Consider the following 12,206-nt stretch of genomic DNA (forward strand, 5'->3'; position numbering starts at 1 on the left):
AATTTCTTTGAGATGAAAGACAGTATGAAAAACAGATACATTTGGAAATCTACCAATGGGCAAACGCACAGGGCTTGGATTTATCACCTTTGACTTTTGATTTTTAAGAGAATGGTAGCATGCTTTTGACAGCAAGGTAAACTGTAATAAGATAGTGTCCTCCCTATCATAAGATTTTTTTACAAGCTACCCAAAAAGGAAGGAGCTGATATTGCAGGCAAGCAACAATAGTGGAAAAACCTGCTGTGAAGTATTTCATTTTTGTGATTATTTTTTTAACAAGAAGAAATAGCACATAATGAAAGTTTGGTTTTCTTATGGGAGTCATAAATAAAGTAGTGGTATAACCAAAAGGACAGAAAAAGACACTTCTGATATTTAATTCTTATTTACATTCACCTCCATAATTTATGGCTTGCAGGCAAACGGGGAAGGTTACAAAATACAATAACTCAACGTCCTGTGTGTTTTCCTGAAGCACCCTGCCTGTTAAAGCCTTCTGAAGCTTGAATTTGCTGCTTTAATCTACTGCTTTCTACCCAGTGATTAGAGTGGGGTTTGAAAAGGTCTTCAGAAAAAGTGGTGAGATTTCTGTAGGATTTGTTAACAGAGCTTGTTCATCTCTCTGATCAATAGCATGCTGTAGTCTAGGTCTCTTGCATGGTCTCCTGAGGATGTATGCTTCAGCTCAGGGAACTTTCCAATGATTTCATCTCAAAGAGAAAGGTTTTCATGTAAGGAGGGAAGAGAGTGTATGTGTTCCATTGTATGAGATGCACACACACAGAGGAAACTTGCAAGTTCTCTGCAGTCTGCTGAAACAAGACAAGCTGCCCTTTGGCCACATTTTAATCTTTCAAACTGAATGCATATATGTATGCATACATACATTTAAAAAAATCTGAAAATAAATACATATTTACCATTCTTGGGAGTTAAGGCCATTGAATCCTGACAATCTCATTGCAATGTTTATCAATATTCAATAATATATGTTTTCAGACACAAATTTAACTAATCTAAGGATGATTTGTTGATATCTACCAAATTTTGGACATTTAGTGTAACACAAACATATGCAATGGCTAACCTGTATACATTGCACGAGTACAAGGACTGATACTCAGCACGATTGTAGAGGCAGATTAAAAAGCTTGATCCCTAAGCATAGAATGGAGAATGTCAATTAAACTTTCTGCACAAGCTAAACTACATTTCATCATAACCCCACCATGATATTTGTATAATAAACATTATATTTGAATGGCAAATATTTGCTTTTCCTTTTGCAGACCCCATGTCATCTGTTCGCTATTACAAATTGTCCTGTTGATATCTAAAGGCCTTGAGCTCAAGAATTTCTTCCACTCAAAGTTTTGCACAATGCATAATTAACAGACAGGGTCTACTGTCATGATATATGGAGTTTACCGATTTCATTACCACAGGGTGCTGTGGTAAAGGAATTAAGGAATTACCACAGGGTGCTTTAAAGGAATTAAGCAAATGCATAGAAGATTTATCAATGTCTGTTAACTATAATAGTAATAATTGAACCTCCATGTATTGAAGTAGTGTATTCTGATGATCAGATGGGGGTGGGGAGGGGAGAGAATAACAAGAGATAGATTTTGTTGCCTTACCTTGTCAGCTTCCTCGAATATTTTATTGGAGGCAGGTGGGGAAATCTGCAGAGCTAAATGGACCTTTGGTTTAACCCAGCAAATTAGGTCCTGTGTGGCAGTGCAGAACTCTAAACTAATGCAAAATATTGGATTATGATCTGTTATGGTCCTCTTAAAGCACAGGATTGGGGAAAATAGAAGTTGCAATATGAGTAGGGATGGGTTTCAGGAACAAAATTCAGTGCAGATGCACCTCCTTAATGGAACAGAAAAAGAACTTCGCTCAGTACAGAACAATAGAAAACCATGAACCTATCCATTAATCTACTTTCCTGAATTCTCTCATTTCTTATGTGCAGCCAGATATTTTAGTCATAGTTTTGAAACAGCTGGAACATCTCGTGTCTTATTGAGGGGTTTCACTCCATGAAAATAAACCCTTATCATCAATTCAGTAGTCATCTGAAGGGAGTTGTTTATAATCCCATGGTGCCTCATAATTTTGCCAGTCACAACATTACAGAACATTTCCTTAATGGAGTCTGAGATGAATATGCTGCAATATGAATATGCAGGAAGGCTATCTGTGCATTCTGAATGGCATTTTTCCAAATATACTGGAACATGTAGCCAGTTTTTTATGAATTATTTCTTTAAACTATTTCCTTTGTATGTGGCAGTGGAAAGGACTAGCTTGACTTGTTGATATAACTTCTACTCTGTCTACCTTCCAAAACCTGTTTGCCAGCTTTTCAGTCAGTTTAGAAATATATGTGATGATTTTCTTTTGTATCTCATGCACTCACTGAATTGTTCCATAGTCAGAGAAATACTATAAGATACACCTGCTTTGATGGGAGTGACTCTCACCATTATAAGAGTCTCATGAACCAATAAATATATAGCTGATGGGAGTAATCATTTCTAAGTACTTCAAGAGCTTTCTTTTTAATCTGTATAGATAAATTTATTTCAAGTATACCAGGGAAACCACCATGAGAAGAGAAAGCTAAGCATTTACATGCAAAACTAAGGAGGAAATTTTAAGGAGCTGATGTCATTTGGCATAAGACCACAGAATGTGAATTTGGCAATACTAGAAATCTAATTTAAAGGTATTTCTTAACTTTCGTATCACATAACATGCATCTTCATACTGAAATGTACCATCACACAAGTATGTATATTTCAGGAAGATTTGGTGGGACTGTAAGCGCTGCATCTTTTTAAGCTGTGTAATCAGATATTTAGATTTTGAAGTACAAAATAGAAACAACACTTTATTCTGAGTGGTGTAGCTACCAGAGCTCAATAGTTTTCCTGCTTAAAGTAGTATCAGAGGGTGGGGTGGGGGGGGGGGAGTCCTTCGGTTGTGTGTTTGTAGTTCAAGTCAGTGTGCATTTATATGAATATGCAGAAACTCTTTTTTGAATCAGCAAATTACCTAGGAACTAGAAGAGAGTATTTCATGACATTTCAGCACTGGTGTTTTACATGTTTTGTTCCACAGCAGTTTACATTTGAACTTTGAAATAACACTGAAATACATGAGAAATTATTTATTCCTTCATTTACTTCATCTATACCTCACCGTTCTCCCCAACAGGGATCCAAAGTGCCATATGTTGCTCTCTTCAATGTTATCCATTCTTTATTGGAGGTTAGACTTGATGGCATTCTAAAGGCCAGACCAAAGATTTTCGAGGTATATTCCAGTGTTCCATGGAAGCATATCAAAGGCCAAGTAATGGCTGTTCCTGTGATCATTGGAATCCTAAATCTGAACTAGTTCAAAAAAGCTATTTTTGAAATAAGATTGATTATTATTGCAGTGGAAAATCATCTCTGTGTCTATGCCATGAAAAACATCTAACACTTTAGGTCATAAGAAGCTTTGTTAAAATGTTCTTGAAAAACAACTGAGCATAAAAGGGCAAATAACCTTTGTGAATGCTTTAAGCTGAAAAGGTCCCTTTAAAATAATTCTCACAATACAAACAGAAGACCCCAGATGTACCCAATAAGGCAAGGTATTCCCAGCCCACTCCATGCTGCTCTCTAGTTGCTCTCTAGTCAGCAGCAGCATTGAGAAAGTAGTAACAAAATCTTTTACAAGGAATCAAATACTTGAAGGTTCTCAGAATCAATGGCTTCGTGCTGAGTATTGCAAAAAGGCATGAGAAAGCTGCACATCAACCTAGCACTCTTTAGGAAAGATATCGGATATTAAAGTGAACAAAAATTACAGTCATGCATCTGTCTTAACCCCTGGCCAAAAGAAATGAATAAAAGCTATTAAGATGAGTAGGTTTAGATCATTGTGTTAAGATCTCATAAAGTCATTCTGGGTCCTGAGATTCTACTAGAACTGTGGCTTTACTTGTGTCAGAGGCCTAGAATGATTTAAGGAAGTTAGCTTTAAATTAGAATAGGGAGGTGGATTTTTTTAAAAAGAGAATAAAGGCTAGAATGTAAGATCAGTTCAGTTGCATTTCTATATAAACACTCCCTTTGATTCCTTTCCTACTTCTATTTTATATTGTGATTGGTTCTCAGTTATGTATTCAGTTCATCTCTGCACTTTGTAATTCCATTTAATTGTAAAGTTTTCTTTTTACTGCTGTGTTTAAGTAAACCACTTAATTCACTGACTCTGTGTAGTCCTTACTAGTACATCATTTGCCCACAAGCGCAATATAAAAGCCCTATTTTCAATGGCAAACAAGTGAAAGGTAACCTGCCTGCTACTAGAACAAAATCTGAGTCCAGTGGCACATTTAAGACCAACAAAATTTTATTCAACATTTATACTTTGAATAAAACTTTGTCGGTCTTAAAGGTGTCACACCAGACTCAGACTTTATTCTGCTACATCAGACCAACATAGCTGCCCACCCGAATCTATCTGCCTGCTACTACTGATCTCTCTTTTTTTTAAAATGCATCTGTGGAAGAGTGTAGGCTGTGTTCTAGGCAGGTCCATCCTCTGCCTGTGTAAAACAACAGGCAGGCTTAATAAAGCTAGTATTTATTTAGGGAATTTTTATGCCACCTCTCTTGGAAAACCTGCCTAGGAAAGTTTAACAAATAACTTAATAAAAACAGCTATTAAAATAATAAATTAAAACCCAGACAGATAATTGAAAAAAATTGAGCCGTTTAAAATGAATGTAACATTTTTCAGATTTTAAAAGATCACCCTCTTAATTTAAAACCTGGGTGAACAGGAAAATTTTGGCCTGGTGCCTAAAAGAGGGCAAGGTGGGTGCCAGGTAGGGTCGTTATGGAAATGCTTTTTGATGGGGAAATTAGCAAGAGGAAGACTTAGGGGGAGTGAATCTTGCCCACCAATAATACAGAGGTCTGGTTTTAGAAAGAAAAACTCCAGAATAAATATATTTTATAATGTTTACTAGAAAATTATGTAAAAATGTACAATCACACGCACAAGCAATAAATACACACAAACAAGGACTAGGAAGAATAGAGATGAGTGATAAAGATTTTAGGGTTTATTATAAAGGCAATACTACCTGTCCAGATGTGCAGAGGTCCATTTAGACATTAAAGATGGAGACATGCACTGCCATCATGCCATGTCTGATGGTCCCCTTACTTAGAGTAATGGGGGGAACAATCTGTCTACATGTGCTCAAACTGAACAAGGAGGTGTGGTTTGGTCTCATGTTTTTTGGTCTTGAGGGGAGCCCCCCTCCATTACTATGGTGACCTTCGTGGTTGCTGATGGGTTTTTCCTAGACACCTGAATGAGACAATAAGTTGAGACAATAGGTGAGGCTGACTCAGTAATGTTTGTCAGGATGAGTCTTAATGGTTTTAATCAATTTAGCTGAGATACCCTGAGGAGGAATAAGCATAGAAAAAAAGGATTTGTTCAGGTGGCAGACATTACCATAGAAGTAAACAAAAGGGAAGCTGAGTTGCAGTAAAGAGTCAGGGAGATGACCAATTAATCAGTGGCCAAGGATTACGACAGAAACAATACCTACCCGTGAACCTTTAATGAATTTTAACATTCCATTGGGAGGGGGAGAGCAGCCAGAACAGGAAGATGCCTATAATATAATCAGAACAAGCCCAAGCATGTTTCTCTGATACTATGCAGAGAGAAGTATCTCCCTTGGCCTGTTTTCTGACAAGCAGCATCCATTTTGGTTTCCTTAGCCGAGACCCCATTATCCAGTGGGGTACCCCCATAGAGGCAGGCAGCATCTCCTGACCACAGAGCCTCCAATCCCCAGGTGGGGGCTGGGGATTCCCCAGTTTGGAAGCCCCCCCCCGCTTCAGGGTCATCAGAAAGTGGGGAAGGGGGAGGAAAATGTCTGCTGGGCACTCCATTATTCCCTATGGAGACCAATTTCCATAGGGTAAACAGAGAATTGATCTGTGCATCATCATCATCATCACATTTTATTTATATCCCGCCCTCCCCGCCAAAGCAGGTTCAGGGCGGCTAACAACAAAGATTCAATACATGCATTGTGCAATATTTAACAATATTAAACTACAGTTGATTAAAATCTATTAAAATTCTAAAAACAATAAAATTAATATTAATATGTTGGTGCTATTATACAGATGGTGAGTTTACTTAGCAGTTTTAGTCGGTGAAGGCCATTTGAAAAAGGATGGTCTTGCAGGCCCTGTGGAACTGTTCAAAGTCCCGCAGGGCCCGCATTTCTTCTGGAAGCTGATTCCATAGCTGTGGAGCCATAAAAGAGAAAGCCCGGGTGCGGGTACTCTGGAGTTATACCTCTTTTGGCCCGGGAATAGTCAGCAGGTTCTTCCCTGCTGACCTCAGTGCTCTTTGGGGTTCCTACAGGGAGAGACGGTCCCTAAGGTAGGCAGGTCCTCGGCCATATAGGGCTTTAAAGGTAATAACCAGCACTTTGTAACGAATCCGGTATGTAACTGGTAGCCAGTGCAGTTCACGCAGCCCCGGCTGTATGTGCTCCCACTTTGGGAGCCCCAACAACAGTCTGGCAGCTGTGTTCTGCACTAGCTGCAGCTTCCGGGTTCGGCACAGAGGCAGCCCCACGTAGAGGGTGGGTATCAGGGCTTGGGGGAGGGATGTTTTTTTTAGTTAGAGGCACCAAAATTGCAGCATAGCATCTGGTGCCTCTCTTCAAAACACCTTCCAAGTTTAAAAAAGATTGGATCAGGGGGTAAAATTCTATGAGCCCCCCAAAAAGGTGCCCCTATCCTTCATTATTTCTAATGGAGGGAAGGCATTTAAAAAGCATCCAGTCCCTTTAAATGTGATTGCCAGAACTCCCTTTGGAGTTTAGTCATGCTTGTCACAGCCTTGCTCCTGGCTCCACCCCAATGTCTCCTGGCTCCATCCCCAAAGTCCCCAGATACTTCTTGAATTGAGCCTCAAGGGGAAGTGCATTCCATGTATGAGGTGCCACTCTTGAAAAAGCCCTGTCTTTGGTTGTGATCTACCATACCTCCCAAAAAAGTGCTTGTGAGGCAGATCTCAACTGGCAGGCTGGCCAATATGGGAGCATCCTACATGAACTGAAGACATGTTGTATAACCTCTTCCAGAACCTTCTGCAATACAATAAGACTTCCCTGCAGGGTTAGTTTTTTTTTTCAATAGCAGAACTGGGAAAGAACTCCCTGAAGTTAAAAAGTCTGAAATTGCTATCCAGTAGGTATATATGTGTGCCTGAAATAATTATATTAAATTAAAAAGAATAACAAACCCTTTTTTTTTTTTGCATAGTTACCCAATATAGCCATTTGCACAAAATGAAGGAATAACACATGCACTGTCTAACTCCTTATTTGTAAAAGATGGCAGCTAACAACTGAATGGAATAGAAGACGAGGCATAGGAAGTCACGGGAGAGGTATTACCCCTCAGTGTAGCTTTGCTTGTTTTTCTCTTCCATGCTGGGAATGGAAGGCACCATCCTAGTTATTTACATTTATTTCCTGTTTTGAAAGACAGGCCAAGAAGCAAAATAATATGAGAGCCTACTCAAATGCCTGCTAAATTTCCCCTTAAATTGAATTTCTCATTTTATCAGAGAGCAATACTTGTACTGATGTTAGACAGGCAGCTAAAAGGTCAACAAGTTCCCTTGGTTGCCTTTTGTCAAGGGTTTTTGACTTGTCTGTGAATAAAGATCTCCCAGGAGGCAGGCAGACCTGCATTTCCTGTCATCTGGAAGACAGCAATGAATTTGAAAATGTTACAAAAAGCATAAGGGACTTCCAACACACCTTCAAATGCACTGCCGATGCCAATAGCTTCTCATGTAAACATGTACACAGAGTTGTTTTGGATTTGTTCTGTCAACTTTGGGTTGTGAAACAAATTGTTGTACAGCAGCCCACCATGAATACCAGATGAGCCCTGAACATTTTTTATTATTGTTTTGAGTTTAATAAAACATATGAGTTGTTGCACAGGAGCAGAGAAATGATGCCACTAGTCCAGCCTCTTTTCTCTAATAATAAGCAGGACTAGACCCTTGAAATTAAGTATGTAATGTCCTAAGATGCCCATATAACATACTGGGCTGTAGGGATCATTTTCAGCTCCTAGATGTCTTTCTAGCTATAGCCTAGTGCAAACCTAAGCAGAGTCAAACCCTTCTAAACCCACTGATTTCAAGTGACTTAGAAGGGAATAAAGGTGTTTAGGGTTGCCAAGCCTCAAACTGAAAACAACTATATTTGACTGATTTGAAAATAGCTTCAGATTAGCTTGAAGAATGAAACTTTGTTGTTCCTGAATAGAAGCACAGGACACTTTCAAGCAGTTTAGAAGTTGTTGTTTAGCTGTGTGCTATCTGTAGCCACGTGGTACTGTTGGAGATGGGGGAACGTGTCAAGGTAGGTTAGTCAAGAGTACTTAAGGCACACTAAATCTTTTCTAGGCTAATACAAATAAGATATTAATTTGCAACACAACCTTGCAAGTTAAAAAAAAAAGTTTAAAAAGCACTTGAGTTTCACAGTATGAAAGTATGAATGGCTGCAACAAAGAATATCAACCTAAATCAAATTTTAAGTTCTCCACTTGGAGTAAAAATTATCCTCCAGTATGGTACTAGTAACTTTTTTCTGTACATACAAAAATGATGTGCAATGATAACAGAAAAACTGTACTTCATGTTTAGGGTTAATATGACCCTATAATCCTGAGCACAGAATGGCTTCATTTTACCAGTCATTCCAGTCAGTTCAATTATATTTAAGTTTTAAACCTTTTGAAAATACAACTGGGGAAGACGCATACTAGCAGGGCATAGCTGATCCATTTTATTTGATGAATACATATGAAGTGGCAAAGATTTACTAATGAGGTACTACTACTACTACTACATCATCTCTGGGTACCATGCAACCCAAATGATGGAAGAGAATTAATACCACTTTTATTTCTCTTCAAGAGGAAAAGAGACATTTAATTTTTTTATATATATCTGCAATGAAATCACACTGACCCACATTATCTATGTTCAAATTTGTAATATTACCAACAAGCATATTCTATATAACCTGTTTTGAACATATGTATACTTTGGGTTAGTTCAATGAATTATAAAGTGTTATGTACTGGACTCTATATTTGATGGGTTGCTTTCGTGCGTCCAGATGCCATGAGACTCTTCGCTACACCTTTGAGACTTGGTCTCTAAATGGGAACCAATGAGCAGTTTTGGCACAAAGCTTAACTGCAGTGATTTGGTATGGGATTCGGGGGCATGGTTCTTATGCATGCATATAAGTGGGGTTGGATCCAAACTAAACTGGCAGTTTATAGGAAGCTCCCCCTTCCTAAGGCAGATCCTCAGAGTCTCCTTTTTCTCAGCAACACCATTTCATGGGTTACAATGGGAAGAAGGGGACAAGTTCCATTAGAAAATTTAGTGGGGATCAAACCCCATGAGGGGGCAAATTGGATGTCTGAAGCAGAAGTGGAAAATCAATGAAATTCTCCTTTCTGTTATCAGAAATGACCAATAGGATCTAATTTATTTATTTTTATTTTATATTATTCCACTTATATCCCGCCCTCCCACCAAGGCAGACTCAGGGCAGCTCACACAGACATACATGTGCATGATTCGACATAGTAGTACAGCATTAAAACCATAAAACATAGAGTAAAAATAAACATAAAATACATTAAAAATTGTTTCGGTGCCATGATCTTACATTTTCCAATTTTATAGTTCTCTGTATAGCAGATCTTAAGTTATCCTCTCTGCAGCTTCTATACAGCAGATTGTTGGTGATGGTTCACCCGCTGCTTTAAACTGTAGTGGCCAACAGCCTAGTTCACAAATGCCTGATGGAAGAGTGCTGTCTTACATGCCCTGCAGAACTGTATGAGCTCTTGCAGGGCCCGGCCCCTGACCTCTTCCGGCAACTCATTCCACCAGCTTGGGGCCACTACAGAGAAGGCTCTGGCTCTAGTTGACATGAGCCTGGCCTCCTTAGGGCCGGGGATTGTAAATAGATTTTGTGATCCAGACCAAAGTGCTCTCCGGGGAACATGTGGAGAAAGGTGGTCCCTCAGGTATGCAGGCCCCTGGCCATATAGGGCCTTAAAGATAAGAACCAACACCTTGAAATAAACCCGGTATGCAATAGGCAACCAGTGCAGCGCTTTCAGTACAAGCTGAATGTGTTCCCGTATAGGAAGGCCCATTAACAACCTGGCTGCTGCGTTCTGCACCAATTGAAGCTTCCAAGTTCAAGACAAGGGCAGCCCCATGTAGAGGGCATTGCAGTAATCCAATCTTGAGGTGACCGTGGTGTGGATCGCTGTTGCCAAGTTCCTGTGTTTGAGGTAGGGGACCAACTGCCTTATCAGCCATAGATGATAGAAGGCTGATCTGGCAGTTGCGGCCACCTGGGCCTCCATATTTAAAGAGGAATTCAGGAGAACCCCTATGCTTTTGACTTTGGGCACTGGTGTAAGTGGTGCCCCATCCAAGGTCGATAGTAAGACCTCGGTTCCCAGACCGCCACAACTTAGGTACAGGACCTCTGTCTTCATCAGATTCGACTTCAGTCGACTCAGCCTGAGCCACCCTGCTACAGCTTGAATGGTCAGATCTTCCATGGAGGAGTTGGACTGGCTGCCCATCAGTAGATAAAGCTGGGTGTCATCCTCATATTGATGATATCCCAGCCCAAACCTCTGGGCAATCTGGGCAAGGTGGTGCATGTAGATGTTGAACAACATCGGGGATAGAACTGCCCCTTGTGGCACACCACACACAAGTGGGTTCTGACGGAACAGTTCCTCCCCTATTGCCACCCTTCGTCCCCGACCCTGAAGGAAAGAGGAGAGCCACTGTAAGGCCAACCCCCATATCCCAGCATCAGCAAGGCGGCAGGTCAGCAACTGATGACCGACCATGTCAAATGCAGCCGATAGATCTAGAAGCATCAGTACTGCCAAGCCACCTCTATCCAGATGCCTCTGGAGAAGAAGACGACGACATTGGATTTATATTCTGCCCTCCACCCAAGAGTCTCAGAGCGGTTCACAATCTCCTTTATCTCCCTCCCCCACAACAGACACCCTGTGAGGTGGGTGGGGCTGAGAGGACTCTCACAGCAGCTGCCCTTTCAAGGACAACCTCTGCCAGAGCTATGACTGACCCAAGGCCATTTCAGCAGGTGCAAGTGGAGGAGTGGGGAATCAAACCTCGTTCTCCCAGATAAGAGTCTGCACACTTAACCACTACACCAAACTGGAGGTCATCCATGAGAGCAACCAGAACCGTCTCCTTTCCATGGCCTGAGCGGAACCCAGATTGGAAAGGGTTCAGTACGGAAGCATCATCCAGAAAGTTCTGTAACTGCACCACAACTGCCCTCTCAATAATCTTGCCTAAAATAGGCAAGTTTGACACTGGCTGGTAATTTGCCAAAACGGCCAGGTCCAAAGATGGTTTCTTTAAGAGGGGGCAGACAATTGCCTCTTTAAGAGAGGACCATAGGTTATAATTGTAATCCATCTTCATAGTAATCCTTTTTAGTCATTCACAAAGAAACAAAAAAGATATAATCCAATAATCTCATTTTTTTACTGTAATCCATATAAAATTTGCATCTGCGAACTCATGCCCAGCACAATTGTTTAGAACAATTTGGTCACTAACTACCATTCCACATGAAAATATTAGGGAATTGGACATAGGCTGCAAGGCTTTTGCAAGTTTTTTCGCAGATAAGGTCTTGTCACTTCGCCTCAACCTCCCAGCCATTCTTGAGACAGTAAAGGAACTTGAGGCTCTGTGTACGTCTTCTAGTCAGGTTTTGGATTACTTCACTCCACTCAGCCTTAAAGGACATTTGGCGATCTTTGACAATGGTTAACATAAACATCCTATAGGTCGTTTATGAGACCCTATGAGATGGCAGTCATGTCCTTTAACGTTCCATTGTTTTTCAATATACTTTTGAAACTTTCCCCATTCATTTTTAAACTTCTCTAAATCTTGTTCTTTTAAGATTCTTATAAACTTGTCCATTTCACTCCAATGCATAACTTTCAAAGTCCACTCCCACTTTTCTGGTATTT

The sequence above is a fragment of the Heteronotia binoei genome, chromosome 4 (genome assembly GCF_032191835.1).
Source record: "Heteronotia binoei isolate CCM8104 ecotype False Entrance Well chromosome 4, APGP_CSIRO_Hbin_v1, whole genome shotgun sequence".
In the NCBI taxonomy this organism is placed as follows: Eukaryota; Metazoa; Chordata; class Lepidosauria; order Squamata; family Gekkonidae; genus Heteronotia; species Heteronotia binoei.